The 12503-nt window shown below is 40.7% G+C and overlaps 1 long non-coding RNA gene across 1 annotated transcript; it reads right to left on the bottom strand.

The window, feature by feature from the left end:
* Positions 1-1077: 1077 nt before the first annotated feature.
* On the bottom strand, positions 1078-2672 carry LOC308100201. Its single transcript, XR_013934421.1, has 3 exons — positions 2505-2672; positions 2085-2174; positions 1078-1409 (listed from the first exon to the last, which is right to left on the bottom strand). It is a non-coding gene; the product is annotated as an uncharacterized lncRNA (long non-coding RNA).
* Between the last annotated feature and the right edge of the window lie 9831 nt (positions 2673-12503).

Consider the following 12503-nt stretch of genomic DNA (forward strand, 5'->3'; position numbering starts at 1 on the left):
TGGTGGTGCAGTGGTTAAATAAATCAATGCCTTCCAAAGCAGTGATTGGGATTTCAAAACGCATTCTGAGAAGTCTCTGAAAAAGTACACTGACCAATAAGTATAGTCTGATGTGTTACTCTGTTTCAACCTGCCATGGATCCGTCTATATGGTGTTTTACTCCATTTCAACCTGTCGTGGATCTGCCTATATTCTGACATGATACATTACTGACCATGATGATAATCATCATGATACTGACCATGACTAACCATGATACTGACCATTACTAACCATGCTACTGACCATGACTAACTATGATTAAAAACTGTGAAAATATGGCAATGTGTGTGCAAAGTTTCACGGCAATCACACTCTGCGTTCGTGATTTGAGGCATTTTGTTAAAACGAGCCACTCTTGTAAACTTCAGATGACAATCTTAGCCAATCAGGATGGAATATGAAAAATAAGAAAGATCTGTGTTGATCACATGACTATAGAGATAATGTGTACCGATTTGCGTGATGTTTGCACAAAATATGTAGGAGTAATATAATTTTTTCTTTTAGAAAAGTCGGCATCCTGGTATAAAAGGCAATCACACACTGCGTTCATGATTTGAGGCATTTTGTTCAAAATGGACCACTCCTGCAATGAGTAAATGTACTTAGTTAGGGGTTGACAGGGTAAGCATGAAACAGCCCCAGGTGCACTAAAGTGCAGAGGGACATGGGTTGATATTAATGGTCTTAACTCAAAATGTATAAATCACATAGCTTAGATCTTTGGATTGAATCGGGGAGCAGACCCGTGCAAACCTGGTGATGTAAAAACATATTTGTAGTGTAAAAACATTCCTCCTGTGTCCTCTCACCCTTCTAGCAAACACCATTAGAGTGTACTGGAAAAGCTGAAAAGACTGTGAGATCCACATGTGCTTTGAAGTGGGATAGTTTCAAAAGCATAAGTGATCAAAAAGTTAAAAAGCAATGGAAGTCATAATATACCTCAACCTTTTGAGTGGAATGGAGTCTGTATATTAAAGTAGGCTAGACTAACATGATTGCAAACAAGAGAAATAAAAAAGGGCTTTCACATGAAAATAACATTGAATTTCCCATAGTCTTTATTGGGTGTTTAAAGTTAAATATTTCAAAACATTTCAAAATGACATGAACTAGCGCACGATTCCACAGTATGCTGATTTTCTTTTACAGTTTGAATGGAGTTTCTAGGTGGAAGTATGTAGGACTAGTAGTGTGGCAAAGTTTTGGGAAGATACTGTATAAATAGTTTTGGAGAACATGTCAGTGGTGGGTGTGGATTCCTTGAGTGAGCCTACAGTCACTTCATTCACTTTTCTCCAAGGCCTCCAACGATGGCATCCTTCAGGTCACCCTTATGGGTTTGATACACCTTGAGGGCTCCCTGATCAAAAAAATGTTTTAAAGAAAAGAAAATGAGTTATTATATTTCTCCCAACACTTGTATTGCCCCTATTTTTATCAAATGTTATGTTCCACCTGTGGGAGAGACAGCGGCCCCTCCTGACCTGTGGGGGTCAGTAGTGCAATGCATTTGTGTTAATCAAGTAGGTAGTGGTAGTGTTCTCTCGAGACAGTTGTTTAGTTGGATATAAAGATTATAAACGTGAAGGAAGTCATCTCTCTGGATGCATTCTTCACAAAAAAATATTAGTGGCAGGGATTGGTTGCCTCAGTAATACCAGGTGGCCTCAATGGTGTGAATTATCCTAATTAAAGACTAGTTAGGGTTAATAATCATGCCCGACTGTTATACTGTACTTTCATTATAATCCATCGCATGACAGTGTTGTTTGTCAAAAATTACAATGCATAACAAGGTTGTAGGCCTATACTGTATGTTCTTTTTGTCAAGCAACACCGTCATACTACAAAGTATACTGTAGATAGGTGTAGGTAAGATTGAGTAGGCCAACATAATTTATGAACTATTCATAGGAAGTTGTCTCAAGGCATTTATGCACATTTGTTACATTGTAGCCTTTACCTATAGCCTATGAAATTAAATGTTTGCTGGCTATTGATAGCATCAATGTTGTCATCAATATCCTTGCCATACCTTAATTGTATTTGTACCAAATAGTTCACTAAAGAGTCCCTTCTTCTCAACAGATTTCCCGTGGTCTTCTCCTTCTCGCTCTTTTTCAGTCTAGAAAAGTGAATAGTGAAATATCATGTTAAAACATCCAGTTTCAGGAGGGCAACATAGATGATCCTGTTTGTCTCTCACAGTTATGTACTGCCGTTGCAGTTCTTAACACTATTGATGTGTACATACGCTGTGCATTTACATTGTATATATGTTGATTTAAGATATTTTATTCTGTTAATATTAGCTTTTATTTTCTTCTTTCTTAAATTGCTGCTGCAATGTGTAAAGAAGCCAAACAAAACTACATTTTACCCTTGCTGTATGTACCTGTACACAAGCTCTAACATTAAAGAAGAACCTTTGACCTTGAACAAGAGCAGCTCTTACCTTGGAAACCACAGTGAGCAGAGCCAGACATAGAAGCAGAAGGGTGACAGCCCTGATTTTATCCATGCTGATGTAGAAAGGTTAGCTGGACGAGTCCTTCAAGTCACACTTGAAATCTGTCAGGGATGAAATCCTCAGTCACTGAAGACAATGTTCAGTGCTTCTGGAAACGCAGCTCACTGTGTTCTCTCATATACTGTGTTTCATCAGACAAGGTCTGTGTTATCGCAAATTTACATACACATGATGGGCTGTGGGAGTTTTATCTCAAACAAAATGTCCAACTCTGTCTTTCTGAACACTTTTACTGTCTACACATTATACAAGTCCATTGTTCACTTCCCTATCCTGTATTTCATGGAACCAAAGGCTATAGTTTCTATTAGCTTGGAATCCCCATCGATGATGTCATTGGTAGCCAGGTTTATGACTGTAGACAATGATGGTGCCATCTTATGAGCATTATTGAGGACCAATTATATGAAGATAAGGTTGAAAATCGTCATCACCATCACCATCACCATCACCATCACCATCATCATCGTCATCATCGTCATATATCATCATCATCATCATCATCATCATCATCATCATCATCGTCATCATCATCATCATCATCATCATCATCATCACCATCATCATCGTCATCATCATTATCATCACCATCATCGTCGTCATCACTGTCATCATCATCATGGTTTTCTCAGTATTGACAATATTTTTTGTGTGAAAGCACAAGGCAGCCAGCCCCAAGTTGATGCTCAAGTCAAGTCAAATCAAGCTTTATGCATCTGGTTCTTCTATGTGAATCTGGTCATATGTCAACATTAAACTGTAACCGTAAATGTCACCATCAAACCGTAACTATTACACTGTAGTAGTCGGAACATGTTATCATCATTCACTCACTCACTGTACTTCAAACAGTCAAGTCAAACAGAGAGTTACAGTTAGCCGTCATTTACATTTCAAATGAGGTACATGGAGATTGTGTCACAATTGTTCTCAACTGAGGTAGATTGTCTTGTTCTCAGTTCGAGGCAGGGCTGGACTGGGAGGAGGGAAAAAAAACTAGAAAAAGTGCTCCTCGGAGCACAGGTCTCTGCCAGATCAGGTAGGTTATTGTGGCCTCCTGGTGGCGCTATAATAAGCCAATGTGAAAAGAGTGCCATTTCTTCCTAGGCCTTACACGGCAATCGGACGCTGCGTTCATGATTTCAGGCATTTTGTTCCAAAAATGTGTTTTGCAAAAATCGACCTGCTGGTGGCGCTATAACAGGCCAATGTGAAAAGGGTGGCATTTCTTCCTCGGCCTAGTGGGAATGTGCGTGCAAAGTTTCACGGCAATCGCATTCTGCGTTTATGATTTGAGGCATTTTGTTCAAAGCCACTCCTGCAAACTTAGTTTAGATGCCAATCAGGATGGATTATTAAAAAATCTGACAGATCCGTGTTAATCACTTGACTACTGTATAGAGATAATGTGTACCGATTTGCGTGATGTTTAGACAAAATCTGTAGGAGTAATATCAAGAAATGTGTTTTGCAAAGATCGGCCTTATGGTGGCGCTATAAAAGGCTGATGTGAAAAATGCAGGGCAGAGGGTTATCCTTGGCCTCTAGGGAGTGTGCGTGCAAAGTTTCAGTCGATCGGTCCAGTTATAGGTAAAAACACGAATCAGCCTGTTATAGCGCCACCATAAGGCCGATTTGAAAAATGGAGGCATTTCTTCCTTGGCCTAGTGGCAATGTGCATGCAAAGTTTCACGGCAATCGCACGCTGCGTTCATGATTTGAAGCATTTTGCAAACTTTGAAAGCCAATCTTAGCCAATCAGGATGGAATATGAAAAATCCGACAGATCTGTTTGGTTTAATGACTATAGAGATACTGTGTACCGATTTGCGTGATGTTGTTTTGCAAAAAGCGGCTTCCTGGTGGCGCTATAACAGACCCATGTGAACAATTTGGGGCAAAGGTTCTGAATTGGCATTCAGGGAGTGTGTGTGCACAGTTTTGCTGCGATCAAGCCAACGGTGCCGGAGATTAGCTGTCCACAGACAGAATGACACACGCACGCACGCATGCACACACTCACACACACATAAGGACGGACGGACAGGGTGCAAAACATACTCTATGAGGCCTGGGATCGAACCAGGGATTCCTGACTTGCCAGGCAGGCTCTCTAACCGTTCAACTATGGCCACATCGTTAGCAGAGATTCTAACGCAGACTGCATTAGAATCTCTGCTAATGATGTGCATGGCCTCTGCTAATGATGTGGCTCTAGGCGGCCGCCTAGAGCGGCAGTTTGGAGAGGCGGCAAAAAAAGTCGGGAAAAAATAATAATAATGATATTAAATCGGTACAATCAGAATTAAATAACATAACCCTAACCTAACCCTAACCCTAACCCTAAAACCGAAATAAAGTAGCCAAAAACGTATCATAATCCGCCCAAAACCATACACCGCGACCAAGAGTTTTCTATCTATTGCCAAAAATACATAAAGACCCGGCCACATGGACCGTACCCTTTGAAATCCCACCGGGCCGACCAATAGTTTCTGACTGTGGCAGCGAAACCTATCAGACAGCAGAATTTGTTGAATATTTCCTGAAACCTCTCTCAACCCAACATCCGAGCTATGTGAAAGACACTTATGACTTTGTTGAAAAAATCAAGAAAATAACAATGCCACAAACGGCCTTGTTATTCTCAATTGATATTGACAGCCTATACACCAACATTGAGACGGATGCAGGGTTGAAGGCAGTGAAAGAAATTTTCAACAAATATCCGGATAGGGGAAGGCCAGATGCTGAATTATTAGAATTGTTAAGCCTTAATCTGACCAAGAACGATTTTGAATTTAACAATAAGTTTTATTTACAAACAAAGGGGACAGCAATGGGAAAACGGTTTGCTCCTTCGTATGCTAATATTTACATGGCAATGTGGGAGGAAACAGCATTAAAAAAATGTATTCTAAAACCAACCCACTATTTTAGATTCTTGGATGATATTTTTGGGATCTGGGAGCACTCCAAGGAGGAATTTGAAGATTTTATTGAAGTTCTAAACACACATCACCGATCCATCACTATAAAATTTGTAACAGACACAGACAAAATTGATTTTCTGGATGTAACCATTTTCAAAGGACCACTGTTTAACACCAGTGGAAAATTAGATTTCAAAGTCTACTTTAAGGAAACTGACACCCACGCTCTCTTACATAAAACGTCATTCCACCCACCACACTGTTACACAGGGATTGTTAAATCACAGCTACTAAGATTCCACAGAATTTGCACACAAGAACAAGATTTTAAGACAGCCTGCAAGATCTTATTCTGCGCCCTACGAAAAAGAGGGTACACAAGGACCTTCCTACGAAAGGCCCAAGACACCTTTCTGGAAGTAAAGGAAAAATACCAGGGCCCACAGCTGGCTCTGGTAACTACATACTCCTCACAAAGCAAATTGGCTAACACCAGGATAAAAAGGAATTTCCAGAACAGAGGAAACACTCTTTTAAATGGGTGTAAAATCATTTCAGCCTACAGAAAAAATAAGAATCTCAAAGATTATCTAGTCCACAGCACTCTTAAAGGAACGAATGGACCAACTAACAGGAGACCACATTACTTTAAAAGCACCCAAATGGTGACCAACAGACACAACAAAAGGGTGTTTGGCATTAAACAAAAAATACAAGCTAACACTAAAAACTGTATTTACTTAATCACCTGCACCAAATGTAACCTTCAATATGTGGGTGAAACACAAAACACAATCGCCACCAGATTAAACCAGCATAGATATAATATAAATAATGCCAAGAAGACCAATTTAATAATCGTTCAACACTTTATGACACATGGAATAAATTCCCTAAAAGTCTCTGGCCTAGAACATAACCCAAATTGGACACTAGGACAAAGGCAATATAACGAAAGACAATGGATAAACAGATTAGGTACAATTTTTCCAGAGGGACTTAATATGACAAACACTAGAAACACACAAAACAACCCTTCTTAATTAAATCAAACAAACTCACAGAAACACAAAGAGACCACCAGGTACTCAGAGAGAACTAAAAGAACAAGGACCCACTCAGAGGAAGGAGGAGTAACACCTGACCGGGATACTAGATTAAGGACAAACACAGAAGCATCAACGACCCTAGGGAAGACAAGGGGCTTCTTCCTGACCCATAGCTTAAAACCCAAATAGGTGTGAGGGTACTCAACCCAAATTCCCACTCAAACCTTCAAAAGGACTAAGTGGGTTAAGACACACATAATCAAACAATGGACCTAGGAAGACTTAGATGAACAAATGTGAAATAATAAGGACCTTGAAATTAAATGTTTTAAGGTCCTCATTACTCTAAACCCTAACCCTTGTAGCAGAAATGGAGAATGGTGTCAGTCCCAGCAAAGACGCACTAGAATTGACCAGTAGTCACTGGGAGGTTCAGTTGGGGCAAACGCAGTCCCCACAAACATCATTTACTATTCTGTGCCTATCGGTACATAATTCGGACGGGGCTGAGTAGGCTCAAAGCGAACTTCGCAACGTTCGGCACGGCAACTCGCGCGCCTTAGCGCGCTCGGTGGTGCCTCTCGTGGCTCAAGTTCGCTTGAGACTGCGCCCCTCCATCGCGGTTGGGTCCATAACTATATTTGTTTTCCTAAATCTTTATTGAGTCCTAATCCTGTACCATTCTTATAATGAGACTATGGATGAATTTTGGTATGCAGTCCAACTAAGGTGGGACTCAGGATGACTGGACGTACCTGCCATGCACAGTCCCCAGTGAACATTCCTCACAAAGCTCACTGGCAATTTTATTTATAGTTTGTAAACATGCCTAAAAACCTAAACTTTGAAGAAAAGGAAAATGGTTAACCCTAATGGGGAATCCTTTCTTAGGAAAGGCGAAACAGCCAAAAAGAACTTAGGGCTAAGATTTAGAATTTAGATTAAAGACTTAGTAAACAGAATGTAAAAGTACAAGGACCTTAAAATTAAAGAGTAACGGGATCCCAAAAAGACTTTCTTTCAAAAACAAGATGGCGAGAGCAAAAATTCCTTGCTCTGCCTTTTTCGGAAAGGATGCCCTTTCTAAAAAAGGCTTAGCACTGAAGTCCAACCCAAACCATTCCCTAAAACCGAAATAAAGTAGCCAAAAACGTATCATAATCCGCCCAAAACCCGAAAAATTCACGCGAGCGCTGATCAGCCTAGAACCGGCCCTCTGTAACAGTTTCAGGGGAAACCAGAAAAATTAGGAATAATAATTATAATAAAAGACTGTCTTGCTAATAAAGCGTCATGTCTCTCATTTTTTTTACAATGCATTTGATATTACCTTTGTATTATTTAATAAAGCATTTCATCCTCCATATATTGTCCAGCAACCTTTATGATAAAGGCGAAAAAATATAGTAGACCCATGGGAGCCAGATTGCTCAAATGCCGAGATTCCTGTGCTGGGATTAGATCCCATGATCTTGTGGTCTGAAGTCAAGAGCTCTTCCGACTGAGCTCTTGACGATATGCATCTAGGCTTATTCCTATGTTAATTTGCTAGGTGTGAGTCGGGAGCCTTTGAAAACTTTGTTGAGGTGTGAATTAAAAGTAGTTTTAAATCTATGCGTGTGCCTGTGCATGCTCCTGGTCAAATAGGTTCATGCACGGCGTGCAAGGCCATCCTGTGAGCATTGCACCCCTGTCCATGACAGTCATCGGGTGCGTTCGGAAATTACGCACCGGAGCACACTCGCCTATTAGTTTGTATTGGCCAGTGCGCTCAGTGCTGTATTTTCGAACGCGCCCATCATGACAGATCCAGACTGCACTAGCGATTTGTTAACATTCGACCGCATGGCTCATATGCATAAGACGTTACCATATTGATTTTATCCCACTGTTGAGGGTCAGGGTTATGTTTTATATATTTTGTTTAAGACTTACAGTAGGCTGCCTTGCCCCACTGGAATACAGTGACTGATATGAATTAATAATATACAGTACATACTGTACGTAAAATTAAGAATACCTTGTGATGTCAGTGACATTTTATTACAAATGAAAATGAAAATAAGAAACAGTGCAGTAACAATACGTTTTCGTATAGCAGCAATTTTGCATGTACAATATAAATATAAATATATTGTCTGGTGGAAACCTCATTATGGCCAAAACGCGAGACGCGAGACTATGCAGATACGGGAAGTAAACCGGAGATGGTGTATCTTGCCGATTTTTGTTGCGCGAGTCTTGTTTTTTTTTTCAGCACTTTCAATAAAGCGTTAAGCACTGGTTCTCAAAGTGGGGTCCGGGGACCCCCAGGGGTCCCTGGGGTGGTTCCAGGGGGTCCCCAGCAAAATGTTATTATTAAATATGGCTCTTTTATTGCTACTTTTAACTTTTTAATGGATCCTATGTAAGTAAAGCCTGATAAAAGTGTCAAACTCCCAAAATCCACCAGAATACTGGAAATTACATCTACTCTGTTAAAAATTTCCTGGGGGGGGGACCCCCAGCGTGGTCAAGAGCCCAACCCCCCCCCCCCCCCCCCCCACCCCTGTAAGAATTTTCTCTTAGAGGGGTAGAAGTAACTAGACGCGTCGCAATTCTGGGAAATTGCAAAGTGTGGTTGCACCGACGCCGGTCGCGGGTCGCGGCCGCCGGGACTCTAGGAATACGCCTGGAGGAATACCGTCGGAGGCCGCGCGACATGCAATTCGAATTCGGTGCAGATCGGATGCCGCGTTCGTGACACGTGCCGTTTCGATTTGAGGAAATAGGCCCCTCCCACTAAAGAAACAGGCCCCTCCCACAAATGTAGCGGGCCAATGACATCGTCATGTCACTCCTGAGATCACTTGTATTTCATTTTGAGAGAACTGATCCCCCAAAAATCATGTTTTTGCATCAAGCGGTTACATTTTGCGCATTTGTGGCGCCCCCTATGGATCAAAGTGGAAATGCTTGTGATTCAAATTTGAAAACAGGCCCCTCCCACTAAATTTGGAAGCCAATTACGGACGAATGGTATGGACTATCAAAATTCCGCTTGGAGGTTGTTTATCGCATGGGTCCAGAGATCATGTGTACCGATTTTTGTGAGATTTGGACAAAATATGTGGGAAAAGGAGCTAAAAGTGTTTTGAAGAAAATTCTAAATGGCGGAAAATCTATCCCTATATCGGGAGTTGCGTCATGACCCAAGGAATCTAGGGGGAAAATGATTTTTATTCTACACCTACGGTTCAAGAGTTATAGGCCAAAACACTAAATTATGAACCTCCCCTCCAAGTCTTGTACCTCTAGCCCTAACGGTTTCTGAGAAAAAAATACTTGAATTTGAGTTTGATTAAAGTGGATGGGGAAATTTAATGCACTAATAAATCAATATCAATTAAACTGTACAACGTATCTCTTAGCAAAGTACAAGCCTGTGATTCCCGATGAAGCCGGTCAATTTGACATATGGCACGAAATTGGGGGGAAAAAACTGTGGGAGGAGTAGCGCGACAAAATAATGTTTATCTAGAATAAAGTACTGAGTACTGTGAACCACACTAAATAGGTGGGTAAGCACACTGTACTTTTTAGCATTTTTATCTCATGCTTTTAAGTATCTTGTAAAATTGTGTGTACCCATTTACAGCAAAAATACAATTCAATTCACGGCATAATCCAAATATAATCACTGAATAATTACCGAGGTAAGATGTAGCTACTGTAATAAACAGCCTACCTGTTGTACATGAACAGAAGCTTTAAATCATTATCATAAACGTTTCAATCTAAATGTTTGAATCAACAATTATCTTTGTTGATCCTCTAGATGGCAGTGCATAACCATTAAGAAGCCACTATAGTTCTTTTTAGTCAACTTTGCCCTAGTTCAGGAGATGGAAAAGAGATGGAAATTGGCTATAAGCTATGCAGGTATAGAAGGCCTACATCAAATAGAAACACATATGTTTAACACTACACGGTTCCTAACAAATGAAAAAGTTATTGCATACCTCACTTTCCTTTGAGAATGTGTGAAATATGTTTGACAGGTTATTGTTCATGGAACAACAGAGATGACATTTATTTTACAGAAACAGTTCCATGTGGGCATGTGGGGGTACAGTATATACCATTTTGTATAGGGTGATATATATACTCACTTTTTTCTCTCTGTTTTGACTCTTCCTTCTTCCCACTTTTCTCTTTGTCAACAGTGAAAAAAGCTGATCTACAAGCTCACAACATTTTACGATGCAATGCAGTTGTGAGCTTGTAGATCTGCTGTTTTTTTTATTTTTATTATGAAGGTTTTTTAATTCATGGAAAGTTCTTGAAATATTTTGAAACTTTTCACCTAATGACATGCCCCAAAATATGGATGCCAGGTTTAAAGTGGTTAAGTCACTCATGTGGATACAGTATGTGATTGTCATTGATTGGTTGTTAAAGTAATCTGGCTTCCTGTGTATCTCTCTCACAGGGGTATTAATAACCCTTCCTGCCCAGTGTGTGGACAGACAGTGGGGTGGTGGAGGATGGGGAGGGAGGTTCAGCTTGGCCTGGTTCCCAGCGGTGCTGTGAGACCTCCAGCTGTTCTCTCCTCTCCTCAGTGCCGGATGCCGAGGATGGCTCAGGATCTCTGGATCTGGGTCAGCAGAGAGAGGGAGGGAGGAGGAATCCAGTTACCTTACCACCACACTGTAAAATCCCTGAGTATTAATGTACAAATGTGCAATTGACAGCTCTCTCTCTCTCTCTCCCTCTCACACACACACACTCTCTCTAGTTACACGCTTACTCTCTCCCACTGCCCCTTTCAAAGTCTCTCAAATGGGCCAGACAGACATTACAGTCCAGAAGATGTCATGATACTGGTCATTGTGTACTCCATAGCATGGTCAGTATCATCTCAGTATCATGTCACATGTCAGTATCATGGTCATTGGTCAGTATTCATGTCAGTATCATGTCACATGTCAGTATCATGGTCATTGGTCAGTATTCATGTCAGTATCATGTCACATGTCAGTATCATGGTCATTGGTCAGTATTCATGTCAGTATCATGGTCAGTATCATGTCACTCACATGTCACATGATACTGACCCACAGGTTGAGAATCACTGTGTTAAAGGGATTGCATCAGGGAAGGATTCAGCTTTCAGGAGTGTTAGGAGTGTTAGCCCTCCCTGGGAGAGCACCATTATAGCCTTTATTGGAGTACCAGTAATGTTAACAGGGATTAATGGCAGAGTCATTTTACCCATACCCAACCTTGGCAACATCTGAACGGAAACGGAGAGATGCCACATACTCAGTGTACGGGCAAACATTGTGAATGTGTGTATTGGTCTATGTGTACAGTATGAGTGACAGCAATGATAAAATTAAAATAAATCTAAGAAAGCGTTCAGAGATATACGTAGTTTGTCATTTAAGTGTTTACAATACATTTGAGGGATAAAGAGATTTGCATCTATCAGCGCCTACAAAAACTCTTCATGTGTGTCAGTATTGAGAGGAAGTGGGCAGGATTTATTTAACACTTGTCAGATCAAATAGGAGTGTGTGGCTACTGGGTCACCCAGTGTGAAGCCCACTAGAGACCACGACTTTGTCATAGGCTTTATTTGAGCTTGGGCTCAAATTCAGACTGCATGGAAATCCAATTTGTTTCTCAAATCCACACTGTTATTTGCATGTGATCAGGTCAGAATACATTTTTATATTCAGACATTGTTGACCTATTGCATTGGCTGCTGTGGTAACAATGTAACGACATAGGTGTGAGTAATGCTTAACTTATACTCTGTCAATTATTCAGGTAAGTTCAGTAACGGTCATTCCTTCGATTCGGAAGATGTGAACAGAATGTATTGATACCAGTATGGTCCTTTAAGTTCTGATGCCGCCTTTGTTTTGACATGAAAGAAATCTGTGCTAAAGGCAGAG

Source organism: Gymnoscopelus braueri (assembly GCF_963280865.1).
Source record: "Gymnoscopelus braueri genome assembly, chromosome: 14".
Taxonomy (NCBI): domain Eukaryota; kingdom Metazoa; phylum Chordata; class Actinopteri; order Myctophiformes; family Myctophidae; genus Gymnoscopelus; species Gymnoscopelus braueri.